Here is a 10,462-nt window from a genome sequence, read left to right as displayed (position 1 = left end):
TGTCTCTTATCAGTTGCACACCTTATGATCTTTGTTTCTAAATACCTTGTTATGTATTTCCTATGAATATGAGTATTTTCTCACAGAATTACAGTGCAGTTATAAACTTCAGAAATATGTAACATGGGCATAATACAATTGTACAAATATTTTGAATGAAGAAATGTAAAAATGAATAGCTTTCCAGTACAAGGAAAAATTTCCACCAAAAGGGAGTAATAGGTGATGACACATGGTATGAGAATCTGAAGAAGTACATTGGCATGGGATCCTAAAATTTTAATTTGTAGAGTGAAGGAAAAGAAACAGTACATTTTTTTTTCTACTTTATACTTTCCTGTAAGACAGATCCCACATTCAACATTTTTTTTAGAGCCCTTGTGACATCTTTATTTCTAAGACTATAAATTAAAGGGTTTAGAACAGGAGTGAGTATAATATAAAAGACAGATACAATCATGTCCTTCTCAGGGGTGTGGTAGGAGGTGGGAAGCATGTAGGTATAGACAGCAACACCATAGAAGAGGATGACCACCATCATGTGGGAAGAACAAGTGGCAAAGGCCTTCTTCCGTCCCTCTGCTGAGTTCATCCTGTGGATGGTGAAGAGGATGAAAGAATAGGAGCTTGAAATGACTGTCACAGGGATGAGGAGCATGAGGACACAACACAGGTACATGAGTGTCTCATAGAGGGAAGTGTCTGAGCAGGAAAGCTTCATTACAGCAGGGACCTCACAGAAGAAATGGTGGATCACCCGGGATCTGCAGAAGGGGAAGGTCATGGTGACGGGTGTGAGCATAAATCCATCCACAGATCCCAGAAGCCAGGAGGAAGACACCAAGAGGAGACACACCCTATGGTTCATGAGGATAGAATAACGGAGTGGATGGCAGATGGCCACATAGCGGTCATAGGCCATGGCAGCAAGAAGAAAAACTTCTGAACCTCCTAGTGTCAGATAGAGAAACATCTGCATGTTTCTCAGATCTCAGGGGCTGAGATCTGTTTCACACCCATGACCTGGTCCATGAGCATCTTGGGCACAGTGACAGAAATGTACATCACATCCATGAGAGACAACTGGGTGATAAAAAAGTACATGGGGTTATGAAGGTGAGCATCACAGTGGATCAGAAGGATCAGGATGGTGTTTCCAGACAAGGCCATTAGGAAAACCATGAAAATGACCACACAAAGAAGAGTTGGGTGCTTGGATTGACTGAAGAGTCCCACTAGGACAAAATCTGATCGTCCAGTATGGTTTGCCACCCAAGCGGTATTATCCATTGGATTTCACCAGGATCACCAAGGAGAGATGTGGAGTTAATAGATCACTCATGGGATACCACCTGAAATAAAATTTTAGTGAGCTTGTGTGTGTATGTTCATGTTTATACACAGCAACCCCGTGTGCTAATAAAGGGAAATTCCAAGGACCTGTAAATTGTAGGATTATAAATTACCTGAAATTGAACAAGGGTACTAGAAATTTAGGAATTCACACAAGAAAAAATATTGGTACCTTAGGGACACCTCTGTGGCTCAGTCCAGGAAGCCTCCAACTCTTGACCAGGGCATGATCTCAGGGTCTGAGACTGAGCCCTACACTAGGATCAACACTCAGCAGGGAGTCTGCTTGAGATTCTCTTTCTCCCTCTCCCTCTGCACCTCTCCCTTGCTCTCTTTCTCTCTCTGCAAAAATATAAATGAATCTTTAAAAAAATATTGGTACCTTAATGATTCCACTACTGGGTATGCATTTCCCCAAATAAAGCAAAAACACTAATATGTGGACATCTGTGTTTATTTTAATTTTTTATCAAATCTTCATATGACTTTTTTAAAGTTTTTATTTAAATTCCAGTTAGTTAACATACAGTATAATATTGGTTTCAGGTACACAATACAGTGATTCAACACTTCCATAAAACACCTGGTGCCTATCATAATATGTGAACTCCTTAATCCCCATCACCTATTTAATCCATCCCCTCCCCCATCTCTTTGGTAACCATCAGTTTCTTCTCTTTAGTTGTCTCCTATCTTTTTCCCCCTTTGCTTGTTTGTTTTGTTTATTAAGTTCCACATATAAGTGAGATCATATGGCATTTGTCTTTCTCTGATTGACTTATTTTGCTTAGCATTATACTCTCTAGCTCCATCCATGACAATGCAAAAGGCAAGATTGCGTTCATTCATATATTTATATATGCACCCTTATTCTTATCACGTTATTCACAATTGTCAAGATACGGAAACATTCCAGCTGTCCATCAATAGATGAATGTATGAGGAAGGAGTGGTATGTATGTGTGTTTGTATATTCCATACAAACAATGGAATATTATGCAGCCATTAATTCCATAACATTGTGCCCTTTGTGGCAACATGGATGGGCTTGGAAGGTATTATGTTAAGTAAGTCGGACTGAGAAAAACAAATATCACATGACCTCACTCCCATATGTGGAATGTAAAAACAGAAATGAATGAATAAATGAAAAGCAGAACCAGATGTGTAAATACAGAGAAGAAACTGATGGTTGTCAGAGAAGAAAGTGAAGGAGCAGTGACAAAATGGGTGAAAAAGAATGGGAGATACTGTTATGGAATAAATAAGTCACAGGAATAAAAGGCTCAGCATAAGGAATATAGTCCATTAAGTTGTATTTTTTGTTTTATTTTTGTATTTATTTCTTTTATTCATTTTTACTTATTTATTTTTTTAAATTTGAGTAGAGTTTACAATGTTCCATTAAAAAGTTTATACACTATGCTATGTTCATCACAAACACAGCTACCATCTGTCCCATTATATTACTATTATAATATCATTGACCGTATTTCTTATGTTCTCCTTTTTATTCCTGTGACTTATCATTCCATAATTTGGGGCCTGTATCTCCTCCCCTTCACCCATTTTGCCCACTCTCCATCACCCTGATAATGTTTCATGACAGATGGTAGCTACATTTGTTGTGAGCACATAATAACTTAAACTTGTGAATCACTATGTTGTAAACAAAACTAATGGAACACTATCAAGTGTATTCAAATAAAAAGATTTTTAAAAGGATATTGGTAGTGGGAGGGAGGCAAGATGGCAGAAGAATAGAGGATCTCATTTCATCTGGTCCTTTGAATTTAGCTAGATAACTATCAACCATTCTGAACACCTATGATTTCATCCGGAGATGTTTAAGAAAAGAATTGCTGGAATTCTAAAATAGCAAAGAGACCACTTGTTGTAAGTTAGGAGGTGTGGAGAAGTGAACTTGAGGGGATATTTGGATGATAAACGGTCGGGGGAGGGAGCCTCCATAAGCCAGCTACCAGAAAGTGATATAGCCCCAGAGTGCAAAATCAGAACTTTCAGAAGTCTTCTCCAGTAAGAGACATCCCTGCCTGAAATGTGCTCTGGTGGTGAAGCCAGGAAGAATCTTAGGTGGGAGGGTCTGGTTTCAGGAAACCCAGGATCACAGAAAGAAGGAGGGTGCCTGAGTCAGCAGAGTTCCCAAGCATTTGAGCGGGGAAACAGGCTATGGTCAGCGAGACTGGGAGGGGGATCTCAGCTCCATTTGCCATAAATCACAAACCACGGCACAATTGGGTGACTACTCTCCATGTGGGGGCCCTGTGAAGGACAGAAACGTGGGGACCCTCCACCTTCCCCCAGGAGGATTGGTGCAGACACACACTTAGCACACACAAAAGTGAAGACTGCTTATCCCTGGGGATTTACTGGAAAGAGGGGGCTGCCATCTTTCAGCTCTGGGGTTGGAGATCAGTCTGGCCACTTTTATTTTCATCCTCTAAAGAGGCAAAGAAAGCCTTAGGGAACAAAAGCCCCGAGCAACAACTAATGGACCAGGAGAGGAGACTTCAAGATATCACTGATACCATAAAGATAAACAATATTGGAATTATTGGAGTCCCAGAGAAAGAACAAAGAGAGAGAAAGATAGAAGGTATACTTGAGCAAATCATAGCTGAGAACTTCCCTAATCTGGGGAAGGAAATAGGCATTCATGTCCAAGAGGTAGAGAGAACACCCCTAAAATAAACAAAAACAGATCAATACCCCTACATATAATACTTAAGCTTGCAAATTTCAGAGATAAAGAGAAAATCAATATTCAATAAACAGTGCCTGGAAAATTGGACAGCCACATGCAGAAGAATGAAACTGCACCATTTTCTTACAACATAGATAAAGATAAACTCAAAATGGATGGAAGACCTAATGTGAGACAAGAATTCATCAAAATCCTAGAGAAGAACACAAGCAGCAACCACTTCGACCTCAGCCACAGCAACTTCTTCCTAGACACATCTCCAAAGGCAAGAGAAACAAAAGCAAAAATGAACTATTGGGACTTCACCAATATAAAAACTTCTGCACAGCAAAGAAAGCAGTCAACAAAATTAAAAGGCAACCTATGGAATTTACATAAAGCTTCTACCATTTATTCTACCAACCTATGGAATAGGAGAAGATATTGCCAGTGACATATCAGATAAAAGGCTAGTTTCTATCTATAAAGAACTTCTCAAACTCAACACCCAAAAAACAAGTAATCCAGTAAAGAAATGGGCAGAAGACATGAACAAAGAAGACATATAAATGGCCAACAGACACATGAAAAATTGCTCCACATCACTAGCCATCAGGGATATCCAAGTCAAAACCACAATGAGATACCACCCCACACCAGTCAGAATGGCTAAAATTAATAACTCAGGAAACACAGATGTTGGGGAGGAAGAAGAGAAAGAGGAATCCTCTTAAACTGTTGGTGGGAATGCAAATTGGTGCAGTCACTCTGGAGAACAGTGTGGAGGTTCTTTAAAATTTAAAAATAGAGGTACCCTAAGACCCAGCAATTGCACTACTAGGTATTTACCCCAAATATACAAATGTAGTGATCCAAAGGGGCACCTGCACCACAATGTTCATAGCAGCAGTGCCCATAATAGCTAAACAGTGGAAAGAGCTGAGATGTACGTCAACAGACGAATTGATAAAGTAGATGTGGTACATATATACAATGGAATATTAGATCTGATGGAATATTCATCAGAAAGGATGAATACTTACTATTTACTTTGACATGGATGGGACTGGAGGGTATTATGCTGAGCAAAATAAGTCAGTCAGAGAAAGACAGTTATCATATGGTCTCACTCATATGAGCAATATAAGAAACAGCACAGAGGATCACAGGGGAAGGGAGGGAAAACTGAATGGGAAATCATCAGAGAGGGAGACAAACCATGAGAGACTCTTAACTATAGGAAACAAACTGAGGGTTGCTGGAAGGGAGGTGGGTGGGGGATGGGGTAATTGTGTGATGGGCATTATGGAGGGCACATGATGTTATAAGAACTGGGTGTTATATGCAACTTATAAATTATTGAACACTGCATCTGAAACTAATGATGTACTGTATGTTGGCTAATTGAATTTAAATTAAAAAAGGATATTGGTAACTTATAATATTTCCACAGTTCAAGGTTTTGAGAATTCCTGATGATAGTGTTGTTTATCAATGAGTATGGAATATTGCACAATCACTGCCATTTGAAAACATAAAAAGTGAATCATTTAAAAAAAGACTAAAACCCCTTATTTCTATAGTTTTTTGTTATGGAAGTCAAAATGGAATCAACCTCCATGGTTTAAGGATCCAACTGGACCTTAAAAACTGTTAGAGATATATTCCAGGTACAAAAGATTTAGAAAGTAACTGACACATGATTTGGGGAGTAATCATACCAAAAGTTTGAATCTCCTTTGTGATGTTCTGTGTTTGTGTGGAGTAAGCCATGCATCCACAGAACAGATGAGTTCTTCACCAATGGCCAGCACCTTAGATATCCTAGGAACATCAATTTAGGAGTCCATACTTTGAGTCTGGACTATGACTGTGGGTCCAGATTATCCTCTACCCATCATTCTTTTGTCCACTTTACATAAAAAGTCGATAGTAAAGCTAAATCTCAAGTATGTTCAGTATTAAATTATGTAAAATAATAAAAATGCTTAGACATTATCAGTTACAGATGAGTAAGTACATATATTGTTAAAGAGTTAAGATCTACAATAATTATTGTACAGATTCTGTGTAAGAGATGGCTGTTACCACTTTCGTTTTATGATATAAGATGAATTACTCCTGTTTGCTAGTTTTAGTATCTATTCATACACATAAGGATTTGGATTTGATAATTTCTGTAGTATATATACATATATATACTCTGTTTAAACAGATCTTTAAGGGGAATCCTACCTTAATTTTGTCTAGTATAGCTTCTCCAAATTCATTTACATAAAGCTTCTACCATTTATTCTAAATTTAAGGAGGGAGAGCTAGCATTTAGAGACTTGTCCTGTAAATAAAAAATGATCTTCTAAATGCTAGCTCTCCCTCCTTAAGTTTAGAATAAATTTTCACAAGCATCATCTACTTTATTGTCTGTAACAACCAATTTTTCATGGAAACTGAGATGCAGAGAGAAAAACTGAACAACACTGAATTGTTTCTGTCTCCAATTCAATTCCCTTTCTTGTATCTGGCTACTCAAAGCCTACATCTGTGTTAAGTGCTAAAGATAAATAAAATAAAATTGAAATTGTTACACTGAAGGAGGTCACAGTCTGTATATTCAGGCAAAAATAGTGTGTGTGTATGTGTGTGTGTGCGATTTAAAGTATAGTTTTAAAATAACTCAAAATAAGAAAGAACAGTAGAAGTAAAGTATATCTGTCTTTCCTGAAAAGAATCAGTAATAACTTTTACATTTTCTCTTATGAATGTTAAAGATTTGCAACTTTTCAATTTCTGAAATGTTAAATTTTTAAAGTCCTTACTGACATAAAAAGAAATACTGGCTATTCTCTCTAGGAAGAGTTTAGAAATGGTTATGATTCAGGGATATTTCAGTAATAATCTCTAACTTTCAAAACATTCTATGCTTTTGTAAGGATTCCAAAGACTAATTATAATATTCAACTTATTAAGAGTCCCTAGTTCTGGGGTGCTAAAGCAGTAGACAACATTGAAAATTAATTTAATACCTTAAAGTAAATATCCAACAAATGTGGTACACAAAAGATATAATCTGTCAAATTCCACACCTACTGGTAGATGAAAGCTGACTTCTGTGCAAAATTAAGACAACCCAATAAGAGGAAAACATACTAGCTTTCTGAGTCAATATTTGTGGTCAAAATGAAGCAAATCTTTATTGCAATTTGGTAAATGAGCATGACTGTGATCAAGCCACACTGAACAGCCCACCTGGCACACCAGACAGACAATAGAGTGCTGCCTGTACCATGGAAGGTATTTGACTTCAGTGTTCATTCCTATTTTTCTGTATCCAATTACTTGAGTTTAATATAAACAGAACAGTGCACTACTTAATTTGGGGACTTATTAATAGTGGTGGTATGATAGCATCAATCTTTATTTGAAGCTGACAGCAGATTTTGTTCTATTGCTTTACCATATTTTATCTTCCCTAATAGTTATCTTACTCTTCTTGTTTTCTCCTTTTACAAATTAAATAATTCAGATTCCCAGGTCATTTTCTTAATATCACATAATTTACCTGGGAAAGGACTTATGTCTCAATTCAGATGTTGGGGCCCAGAGCTCATAATGCTGTCTTAGCTCTCTAAAGCACTATCTTCCTTCCACAGTCTACAATTTGGGCATAACCCCTCACTGTCAGTTTCATCTAAAAAACATAAAGATAATTGAGACATTTGTTTCACTTTTCTAGCTATCAGAAATAATTCCCACCCAAAGCAAAATCAGCTTCATTTCTTTTGTAAAATTTCAACCTCAAGAAAACAAACACATCAACCAATAATATAGGAGAAATATGTATTCTTTTGCCCATACATAATGGAAATAAAAACCCATTTCCTAATATGTTGCAGTAAGTTATTGTTACATGAAAGATTCGATCATAAAAAGGTGATTGAGAGTACACTTATCTTTACGAGCACTGAGAAATGTATAGAATTGTCGAATATATTGTATGACTGAAATTAATATAACACTGTATGTTAATTATATTTGAATTAAAAAATCATATTTGTTTTCTTCATAAAAATAGATGATAGAGAAAAAATGAGGAAGTATGGTCAAGAATTAATAGCATATATCAAGAGGAGAACAAGTTGAAAACAATAATTACCCTTTTGCTCCTGCAGTTCTTTCTATATCATTGAACTCAGCATCAGATGATGCTGCAGCTCTTATCCATCTGAGTAATGGAGTGTGGCTGTGGTTAAAAGTATAAAGATAAACAAGACAGTGACATCATCCTAGAGTTGATGAGGTTTGCTATTGATAAATTCCTTCTGGGAATTTGAAGAAGAATGCAATTAAGAGACCTAACAACAACAACAACAACAACAAAAGGTAATAGGTATCTATGTTGCACTGCTCTGGCTCTCTCCTCATGTCTTTTTAAAATCTTTTCTTATTATTAACTGGAAATCTTAGCCAATATTAAGAGTGATCTCAAATTTCACCATCATCAATAAAATCTAATCTGTGAAATAGATGTCAGGTTTATGTGGCCTCAGCCTTTTCCATATTATAAAATATTTTTCTTATATTGTGTATATCTATCCCAACTTATTTCAAGAGTATTTCATGAGGTATTGATGTAGTTCTCTTGTCTTTCACTGATGCAGACTCTGAGCTCAAAAACTAAATAATGTGTCAACCTCTTTGGTTAAGTTTATTCTTGGGGCACCTGGGTGGCTCAGTCAGTTAAGCGGCTGCCTTTGGCTCAGGTCATGATCCTGGGGTCCTGGGATCAAGCCCCGCATCAGGCTCCCTGCTCGGTGGAGAGTCTGCTTCTCCCTCTCCCTCTGCCTGCCTCTCTGCCTACTTGTGCTCTCTCTCTATCTCTCTGTCAAATAAATTTTAAAAAAAAGTTTATTCTTAGGTATTTTGTTATTTTTGGAGCTATTTTAAATGGGATTGTTTTCTTATATCATCTTTTTGTTACCTCAGTAACAGTTTATGTAAATCAACAGGTTTCTGCATATTGGTTTTGTATCCTATGACCTTACAGAGTTTATGTATCAGTTCTAGTAGTTTCTTTGGTGGTGTCTTCAGAGTTTTCAATATATAGTCTCATGTCATCTGCAAATAGTGAATTTTCCCATCTTCCTTTTATCTGGATGCCTTTTATTTCTTTTGTCAGATTGCTGTGGCTGGGGCTTCCAGTAGTATACTGAATAGAAGTGGTAAGAATGAACTTCTTTACTTATCCCAGATCCTAGAGAAAAAGTTCTCCATTCTGCACCATTAAGCACTACATTAGCTGTGGGTTTTTCATATATTGTTTTTATTATGTTGAGGTATGTTCCCTCTAAATTATTTTGTTGAGGGATGTTATCATGATAGATGAGGGATGTTATCATGATTGTACTTTGTAAAATTCTTTTTCTGTATCAATGGAAATAATCATGTTTTTTTACCCTCTCTCTTGTTGATTGATGTATCACATTGATTGATTTGAAAATATTGAACCACCTTTTTCTAGAGACGTTTTACATCTATGTTTTTCAGGGATACTGGCCACTATTTCTTTTTATTTTTGTAATGTTTTATCTGGGTTGGTATCTGAGTAATGCTGGACTCATAGAATGAATTGAAACTCTCTTTATTCTATTTTTTTTAAATTGTTTGAGAAGAATAGGTATTAACTCTTCCTCAAATGTTTGGAGAATTCACCACTAAGATTTGTTTGTTCATTCATTCGTTTGTTTGTTTTTTGTTTATTTATTTAGAGAACATGAGCTGGGAGAGGGTCAGTGGTAGAGGGAGAGAGAAAATCTCCACTCAGTGTGGACCCATTGCAAGGCTTGATCTCACAACCCTAAGATCATGACCTGAGCCTAAAGGAAGAGTCAGACACTTAACTGACTGAGCCTTCCAGATGCCTGGTCAAATCACCATTAAAATCATCTGGCTCTGGATTTCTGTTTGCTGGGAATATTTTTATCACTGATTCAATTTCATTTGCGGTAATGGGTCCTCTCAAATTTTCGATTTCTTCCTTATTTAATTTTGGGAGGATGTATGTTAATAGGAATTTATCCATTTCTGTTAGATTCTCTAACTGATTGGCATATAATTTTTATACTACCTTCTTATAATCTTTGTATTTGTGTGGTGTTCACTGTCATTTCTCCTCTTTCATTTCTGATTTATTTGTGACCTGTCTCTTTTTATTTCTTTTTTGTTTCTGATGAGTCTGGCTAATAGTTCATCAATTTTGTAGGTGTTTCAAAGAATGAGCTCCTAGTTTCATTGATTTCTTCTATTGTTTTGTTTCTGATGTGTTCATTTCATTTTTCTTTTCAGAGACAGAGTAGTTTTATTTTTTTAATTTAATTTTATTATGTTATGTTAGCCACCACACAATAC

The 10,462-nt window shown here is 36.5% G+C and overlaps 1 pseudogene; it reads right to left on the bottom strand.

Moving 5' to 3' along the window:
• Positions 1-322: 322 nt before the first annotated feature.
• Positions 323-1,290, bottom strand: LOC123325287 (annotated as a pseudogene).
• Positions 1,291-10,462: the final 9,172 nt, after the last annotated feature.

The sequence above is a fragment of the Neomonachus schauinslandi genome, chromosome 7 (assembly GCF_002201575.2).
Source record: "Neomonachus schauinslandi chromosome 7, ASM220157v2, whole genome shotgun sequence".
NCBI classification, from domain to species: Eukaryota; Metazoa; Chordata; class Mammalia; order Carnivora; family Phocidae; genus Neomonachus; species Neomonachus schauinslandi.
Note: the sequence above shows the minus strand (reverse complement) of the source record. Positions and strands in the feature narration are given on the sequence as shown.